We start from the raw sequence: 8,833 nt of genomic DNA on the forward strand, positions 1-8,833 counted from the left end.
ACCAAACTGACCTGCATTTTGATCACAAGCTCTAATAGTCTTCTTATAAACAGAGATATATAGTAAGAACCCACATGCTTGGTATTATCAGTATAATTTCCACATGATTATTCCCTTCTTTCTTTCTGCTTTTCTCACACCAGCAACTAACCTAAAGCGAAGTTTAAGAGTATTTGCACCAGTTATATCACAGCTTTCAGAAAAGCACTCCTTTGCCTGGAAGTACTGGTCGCAAAATGCTACAGAGTGCCTCAGCGCAGTCTGGTCAGGAGTTTGTGTTTGTTTGGGGTTTATTTTGCAACATTTTGGACAAAACGTTACCTTTAAAACCTGTTCCACCACAGTTACTTTTCATTCTACTAATGGTTATAATGTAATTTCAGTATAATTTTCAATGATAATGTAATTTCAGTTTTTTTCTTTCGCGTCGGCAGCCGAAACCGGAGCGCTGAAGGCATAGAGCAAGAACACCTCCCATCCTCCCACCCCCTCCGAGTTCCGAATTACCGTTAAGTGAATGTTGCTAAGCCGTTCGTTGCGACTGGAAACAATTAAGACAAACAATTTAATCGATCAAGGTTTTCAGATCTTACAGCCTGTTTTAGCAGTACTTTAAAAGCCATTCTGTGATAAAAGACCTTTTCTCAAGTATATCAAGAGCTAGATTACAGAAATCTTTATTGGAGTTGTTCTTGTTACCACTAATTGTACAGTCGCGCTAATATATAGCAGTGAACTCCATGTGCAGAAAACCAAAGCAAATATTGAACCTTCTTTAGTACAAATTCAGAGACCCAGATCCAGGAGGCTTTAATCAAAATTCCAATTAACTTCAAAGAGTTTTACTTGAGTAAAAATTGCCAGCAGAATCTAGTACAGAAAAAAATTACCATTTTAATTGCTGCTAGCCTGATTAAGCGGTTCAGCTTCCAGTTGATACAAGCACTTACATTAACACTAAGAATTTATTAATGGTCATTTATATTCTACAAAGCCTAATCCTGCCAAAGAGGGTTTTTTTTTTTCCCCAGAAGACTGCAGCAAAGATCAGCATAGCTTCAAAACCACCCAGCACATCCCCGAAGAAACGCTGCTTGGTGAAGCTTCAAGAAACGACCTTGCAGCAGAAGCCAGCGCTGGCAGCCTGCAAGTACGGTGCTGCCACGGCTCCGTAATGTCCCGGAGCTGGGAGTCCGAGCAGCTGGACTGTCCGAGCCGGGGGGTGAACCGGCCTCTCCCACTGCGGTGCTGCGTGTCTAATCAGCCGTAGGTGACACTCATCCTGCTGCCCTGAGAGCACAGGTCCAGTTCATTTGCACACTGTGGTTTCGGCAGGCAGCCTCCTAACACACCGCAAAAGTAAAGAGCAGTAAACAGGCACGGTCGGTGCTGCCCTGACCCCGGGGAGCAGCCCCGGTTGCCCCATGGATGCATGGAAGGCACACGCAGGATGCACCGGGTACCAGTGCAGTTAAGGGCAGCAGAAAAACTACCCCATCGGTATGCTCACATCAATTAGTACTTTTAATGTTAGTTTCTTGAAACGCGTGGAAGGAATGCAGCTGCCCCCTGCTGCCAGTTGGCAGCTCCTCGGCTTACGCGGAGCCCTCGGCACCGGCAGGCAGCGAACAAGATTAAAGCTGTGCTGCTGTGCGTTCCTCACCTGGCTCTGATCTGCTCCTCGGATTTCCCGACCCTGGATGGCCAGTGAGTCCCAGCCCAAAGTAGTGCTCTGCCTCCGGGTGTTACACAGGAGACACAAGGAAAACAAACGGGGAAGTCCCCCAGCCTTGCCAAAGGAGCAAGTCCTAGAGGGTAGAGGAAGGATCATCTGGCCCAAGCAAAGGACCCCGAGAGCTCTGGTTTGAGGTCTGTCATGAGGAAAAATACTTTCTGTGGGTTCAAGTGTCATTTTGTTTCCATCCTTAACCACCATATGCCCAGCATGGGGTTTCTCCACCGGTGACACAGCATACAGGACAGTTGTCGGCTTCAGCTTTCCCTCCTCTTCAGATGTGAGTACCCACTACTTCCCTTTAAATGTGGCCATGCCTTGGGTGCAGATCTAAGGCCCCTAGAGGACCATTTTAGTGGGATGGTAAGCCAGAATCCCAGACTGTGTTCCTCTCAATCCAACACAGCTGGCACTTGTCCTTTAGTGTTAGATCAACCTGGTGGGCAGCTGTTTTCCTCTGCACCTCGTCTCACAGCCAGGCGTGGCTGAGAACCTCCAGGTAGGTGTTTCTTCACAGACTTCCTTGAAGAGCTCAGCTACTTCCCAGAGCAGGATCAGTGCAAAAAATAGCAGCTACCACTTTTTGCAAATGCCACTGGAAGAAGGTTTGTTGTTTTCCTACCTTTTAAATGATAGTTCATCAATTATTGCACAAACCCAGTAGTGTTGGTGATCAAGGTCCTGTCCTTCCTCTGTCCTCTGTCTTCAGAGCCACAAAATCCCACCTTCTGGGAGACTGCCCCCAAACATCAGATTATTCTCTTTTTCAAGAGTGAGGGGAATACACATTCACCCACTGAAATATTTGCTTAGTGTAAGACAAATTCAGAGTTCACTGGAGCAGCTATGGCATGGTCCTTTTCCTGGGCAAGACCAGATTTGTGTCCCAACCACAACCCCTGGCTGTGTGTACATGTCATCCAGTGCCTGATGCATGCAAAATACCTAAACATGTCCTAGAGAAGGTGCTGAAACACTGATCTCTGCTTTCCAAGATAAACACTTAGCTAGAGATCAGTCTTTCTTCTCTCTGGGCCACATTGACTGTCACAGCAAGAGTGAACCATGTTGGTTTGGTACACAAAACACACATTTCAGATAATTCCTCTACAGGAAGCTGTAGTAGGATTTTCATTGCTCTGAAGCCTAGACTAGAAGTGTGGGTGGGCAAGAGAAAATAAGTGCTTTTGTGGTTTGTTTTCTTTAAAAATATTTTTGTGGTTTCAATGAAATTGAGTTTTGTTGTTTCAATTAATTTGAGTTTTGTTGTTTTAGTGAAAGCCTGCCCATCTGTGGACATATGATACGTCTTTGAAAAGCCTTGGCTCCCACATGCTCTATGGAAACTTCTTCAGCTGTTCATTGCTTAAAACTTCCAGACTCCCACTCTCATGTATGATCTCCTGGCACCGCCTGTTTGTAGAGCATCCAGCCCTAAAAATGTTTCTTTTCACGGAGGACTATTTGCATGTGAGACAGTGTATGTCCCGTTCTTTCCTTTGTGAAGGGCCAGAGTGGCAGTGCTCACTTCCTTCACCCCTGAAGCACTCTGAAAAATTTGAAAGATTTAAAAACTATCTATGGGGTTAGAGCGTGTTTCACACTTAGCAGAGGGTTCAGCATCTGTGCAGTTGTGACATGATTGGTGTTTGTGGCCAGATCTGCTGCTTTGGTGCCAGCAGCAGGCTCGCAGCCTTCGTGCCAGAACACGTCCGGGTTATGCCCTTGGGATGCTGAACCTGGGAGGTGCTCTCCACCCATGTTACAGACCTACCATATTAAACCACGCCCTGCCATGCCATGCCGTGTGGGGTAGAGCAGACTGTGGAAAGAATGTGTTGCAGTCCCTCCAGGCTGAGGAGAGCACTTGGCTCAGGCCCTCCATTTCTGGGGTAGGGCTCTGACCACACGGCTGCCATTTACACACATGCTGTGCTCTGTGACAGCACCTTTAAAGAGGCCTCTGCTCTGGTGGGTGCCTGACCTGAGATCACGAATGAAAAAGTAAACGGAAAGGGAAGAACGCACAGCCCTAACTTCTAAGCTCTAGGGAGAGACTGAACTCCCCACACTTTCTGCCTGCTGCCTAAAGGCAGCTCCCCTGCCCTGGGTGATGATTTCTCCCTTGGGATGCCTCCTTATAACAGCAGAAGCCAGAAACCAGAACACAGTCCTGGGAGGCACCTCAGTGTCTTGCTCTCTGGATCTGAGAAGGCAGTTGCTGTGACCAGCACGAAGCTTGCACTTTGTGTGGAACATTTGTTCTCCTTGACCACGTCCTATGTAAAAACCAATCAGCTGTTTTCTTCCTGAGGGAATGTCCTTTAGTACCTTGAGAGCCACTCCTGATCCTCATGCCTGACCATTGTTCTCACAAGCCAAATGGAGCCCAGTTTCTGCCTCCTGAAAGCTGGGAGTTCATGGCTCGTCACCCAGGTGGGTCCTGTTGGTACGTGGGGAACAAGCCAGTGAGTCCCAGGAGAAGGGTGCAAATTGCAACAATGCACCGTGTCACCGCTTTGCCCTGTCCCTTGGAAGCACTATTTCCAAAAGCAACATGGGAAAAGGAGTTAAGTCTCATTTGTTACTCAACTACTGTTGACTTATTTTGTGTATTTGGGCTCAGCAAAAAGCTGCTCCTCAACTTGTTCACAGAACAGGGTTATTATTATCTGCTGCCTGACAGCAGGATTACAAGGATCAAATAAGTAGTTTTTGAAGCACCGGGAGAGGAATGAAAGGAATAGGGAGTAACAAAGTGCCCTACCAAGTGCCTTCGCCTGATTTCCCTGCACACAGCAGCATCCATGTGGCTCCGAGCTGCGCCTGTTCATTAGGTGGCACTACACGCCCAAGATTCCATGTGTGAGAGCAGTTTCCAGAGGGCTCCTCTGGGTCTGGGCGGAGGTTTGTAGGCTCGAACACTTTGCTGCCCTATTTGCATATATTTTTTCCCGGGGAAACGTGCTGTCCTGACAAATAGTGGAAGAACACAGGCTTGGTATTGCAAGTGCAAAGCAGCAGCAATTGATACTTCTGATACAGCTGTCCAGGATTGAAGTCTCCGAGAACTGCAGGGGGAGCCTGTAATTGCTTGGGGTAAATCCCATACCAGGGACCTGCAGTCCACCTGCTCACCCTGGCTGCACCAGGGCAGTGCAAAGGGGCTGCTGCTTTCCTCTGAACTGGGAGACAGCACAGTCAGTTCTCACAAAGACATTATCCATTCTCCATTGGCCTGTGGAGGGGCCTCAAAGGCTGCTGGTAATCCAGAGACACATAGTCCTCAAGGAGAGGGCAGCATGCCACTGTACCTTCTCCTTTTGCCTCTGCTGCAGGGCTGGCGGTGGTGTCAGGCACCTGCCCCGGGTCCTGGAGCCTCCTGTGCTTTTGAGTAAAAGATACACAACACATCTCAGGTTGCGCCTTTTCCACTGAAACATCCTGAGCTGAACACGGGTTGGGAAGGTGCCTATGTTCTCTCACAACCCTTCCAGCCACCTTCTTCCTCACCTTGATTTCCTTGGCATTTCCCTGGTTAAATGTTTACACAAGTTTTCAAAGCCAGGGAGTGTGCGGGCAAGATCTGGGAGTGCTTCTCTTCAACAATTTGGTTTGAGGTGTTTTAACTCCCTCCTCCCATGCTGCCAGTTTTTCCGGGCCTGCCACAGTCCTGGCTCTGCTAAGGCACACCTGACTTGGCTAACAACTGACACAGCTGTTCCCATCCCAGTGCTCCACTAGAGCTGAGCCTGGGCTCCTCCATTCCAGCTGGCAGCTTAGTCATTCTCTAGCCCTGGGTCAGTAACCTGCAGTCTACTCAGTGCCCCTCTGTCTGAAGCTGAAAGATAAATGCCCTTGAAATCTGAAGTAACCACGATAATTTTATTTTGAACAGGAAAATGGACTGTTTTTTCCCCTTATCTAATTGATTAGGCATGTCAAATATTCTTTTCTGTACACTGTGCATGCCTCTTACTTATGTAGGAAGCAGCTGGTCTAGGGAATGAGCCAAACACTTTTTTTAACTAGAAAAAATTGAGCTTTCTTTTGGGACTTGGGGGGCTGTCACTGTATTTCATCGTGGGTTGACAGATAGAATCCATCTCTCTGTTTTTCCTTCTGCGTCCTGACATGTCTCTGGGAAATGCCTGCCATGTCCCTGCTTCAAAGAGAACTGCAGGTGTCTGGGAGAATGGGGGCGAGGCGAGGTCGCTGGGGCAGTCAGGCCAATGGGATGTTCACAGCTCAGGAGCCACATCTGGGCACCTGATTGACATCAGAAAAAAAATCTTGGCTTTTGTCTGGCTGGATTTCTGTCTACTTCTATTTTTACACATTGCTGAGCAGTACTAGATGCAGCAGTTACTATCTGGAGGATGATATTAGCTCTGCATCCGCGTGACTTTCTAATTCTTTCTGTAATGGGCCTAAAATGGAGTGTATGTTCCCGTTTTTCTCAGTAGACGGTTACGCTTCCCATCTGAAATTATTCAGCCTTACACTGCATTTCCAGAAAAACCTTTCTTAGGAAGAGCCTGAACTTGCAGCGTAGGTAGATTTGTTTCTGAGGAAAACTGTTGCTTCAGCAAGATTGACAGGTACAGCACCATCTACTTGGAAAACCCAATAGAAAGATGGTTCTTGGTACAGTTTGGCCAAATGGGTAGTTGAACCCCCTTAAAAGATGTAGGACTCTGTAGGAGTCATTGTAACTCCTGGAAGTTCGTGTCAAGAAAGTTGCCAATAAACAGCATTATTTTATAGGATACCTTGTAAAAAATAATGAAAAAATAGACAATCACTGTTACAGATGTCACCATAAAGCTGTCACTATGCAGGTGCCTCATCCCAAAGCAGACTGCTGCAGCTCCTCATGTCCATGGCTAGTGGTTTTCATAGAATCCTAGAATGGTTTGGGTTGGAAGGGACCTTTAAAGGTCATCTAGTCCAACGCTCTTGCAATGAGCAGGAACATCTTCAAGTAGATCAGCCTGCTCAGAGACCTGTCCAAGCTAACCTGTAATTTTATCTCCAGTAACATCTGTGTTCACCAAAGGAGAGAGGAGCAATGGGTCATGCACTGGTTAATCATTGAACTACTGGGGTTGGCATCATCTACAGGAGGTTTATACCTGAGTGAAGGGAGCTGGGAGATACAGAACACATAGGGGAGTGTCTTACATCTCCTTTTATAAATGCTCACATGACTTCTCAGCACCCAGACATGGCTGATGTCACCACCATTGCTTCCCACTTTCTGTGACACAGGTGAACTTGGCAGGTTTTCATCACACATCCCAGATGTGTACCTGGTGCAAGTGGGGGAGAAAATAGAGCTAGGGATGGACCTTCCCAGTCAAATTAGCACATATTCCCCATGACAGTTTGCTATGGTAAGTGATCATTCTGATAGCCACCTTGAAAATACCTCAGTTTGGTGGGTTGGCATGGCACTGACACAGCTCTGAACAGGCTCACACGTGAGATGTCCTATGACCAGCAAAGCCCAGCACTTATCTGCACAGGCTTCCAAGTCTGAGTCCTGAAGAACATTAAAAATGGTTTAAAGAGCACACACACAGCCTGACCTGAATATTCCTCTTTTGTACTGTAGTTGCCTGGTGCTTCCAAGAGCCATTTTAAGTGTGGATTCGCAGTTGTTATTAAAGCTATGGCCAGAATGACCCTCCTAAAGCTGAATATTCAGCAGTAACTGAGCTGCTGAATGCTGCTTGATGATCTTGTAAGGATCAGGGAGCTGAAAAGGCTGGACTTCACCTGGTCTGGCACAAAACACTGGGATTTGTTTAAGCAGCTGGCCAAACAACCTTCAGCATCTGCTCCATTACCAGAGGAGGCGAAGCAACAAACATTTACTGGATAAAAGTTCACACCAAGGTCTCACTGGCAGGAGGGAGATCTGCTACGAGTGCTGCTCTTTGTCACTGAGACCTGGTGTCCAGGGGCTGCCCTGGACATAGAGGCAAATATGGACAACCTGGTTGTTCCCACCGGGCACGAGGACACTGCTATGTACACAGTAATTTGGCCTAAGTGTTTGGATTTGTCTTTTCCAGGTTTTTACTTGCATTTTCAGGAGCTGGTGAATTGCCAAAGGTTTGGCAGCTGATAAAAACAAGCGCCATGCCAGATCCAGGGAAAACCCCACACTCAGATGCAAGTTGCTAGACCCAGCAACTCTTTCCTACGTGTTTTAAGGTCCCTGAGGGACATACTCTTTGACAGCACTGTTGGAGGACAAGGCATACTCTGCCTATGTTGAGCAAGATGGATTTTGCTGAGACAGTGGTTCCCATGATCAAGTTTAAGCAATAACTGTAGCTGTTAAATAAATCAAGAGAGGAGCTGTGTTCCTGGACTTGCTGCTGCTTGTCATACAGTGGTACATTGTTCTCCTGAGGTGGGATTCACTGTTCTTGGCATTTGCCAGCTAAAAATTAAGCACCTTAAATTGAGCTGACTGAAAATGAAGCAGTCAAACACTAACAGCCCTTGTCTCCTCCTCTAGACAAAAGAGAGCGTTGAGCACTGCCACAGCATGATTCATCCCAAACTTAAAAAATTTAAGCCAGGGAATCAAGTTCTTCTGGACATGACCATCTCACCTGTAGACTATTGAGGGAGATGAGACAGCTGGCTGAGACTTCAGAGCCTGTGTTAAGACACCTGTTGTAAGGTGAATCCCCCTGATGTCCACCACACAGATTTGGGAATGCATGGAGGGCACAGCAAACACAAGGGCAGTACAGACACTCAGACTTCTGCAGGGCTGCATGCTGTGCTCTAGCTCTGCCCCAATTTCCTTCCTAACTCCCACTAATCCATCTCCAGCACCTCTTTGACATGGTTAAATTCGTTCAGAAATCATCTTTCACTGACCAAGAGGTCAGTGAAAGTCACCCCAACTGCTAATGTGCTTGACCACATAAACCCTTGGAGCAGGGGGCAGGCTCATCTTCTGCATGGGAGAAGAACAGACCAAAACAGTGCCAAGAAGATTTCACCTTCACAAAGCAGTTGCTGTTACCCAGAACACAAATCCTTACTCAGAGGCAGGAACTGACTTTTGAGCCC

This window comes from Corvus kubaryi, unplaced genomic scaffold (genome assembly GCF_017639235.1).
Source record: "Corvus kubaryi isolate FWS band 111438036 unplaced genomic scaffold, C.kubaryi_AGA036_p1.0 74, whole genome shotgun sequence".
In the NCBI taxonomy this organism is placed as follows: domain Eukaryota; kingdom Metazoa; phylum Chordata; class Aves; order Passeriformes; family Corvidae; genus Corvus; species Corvus kubaryi.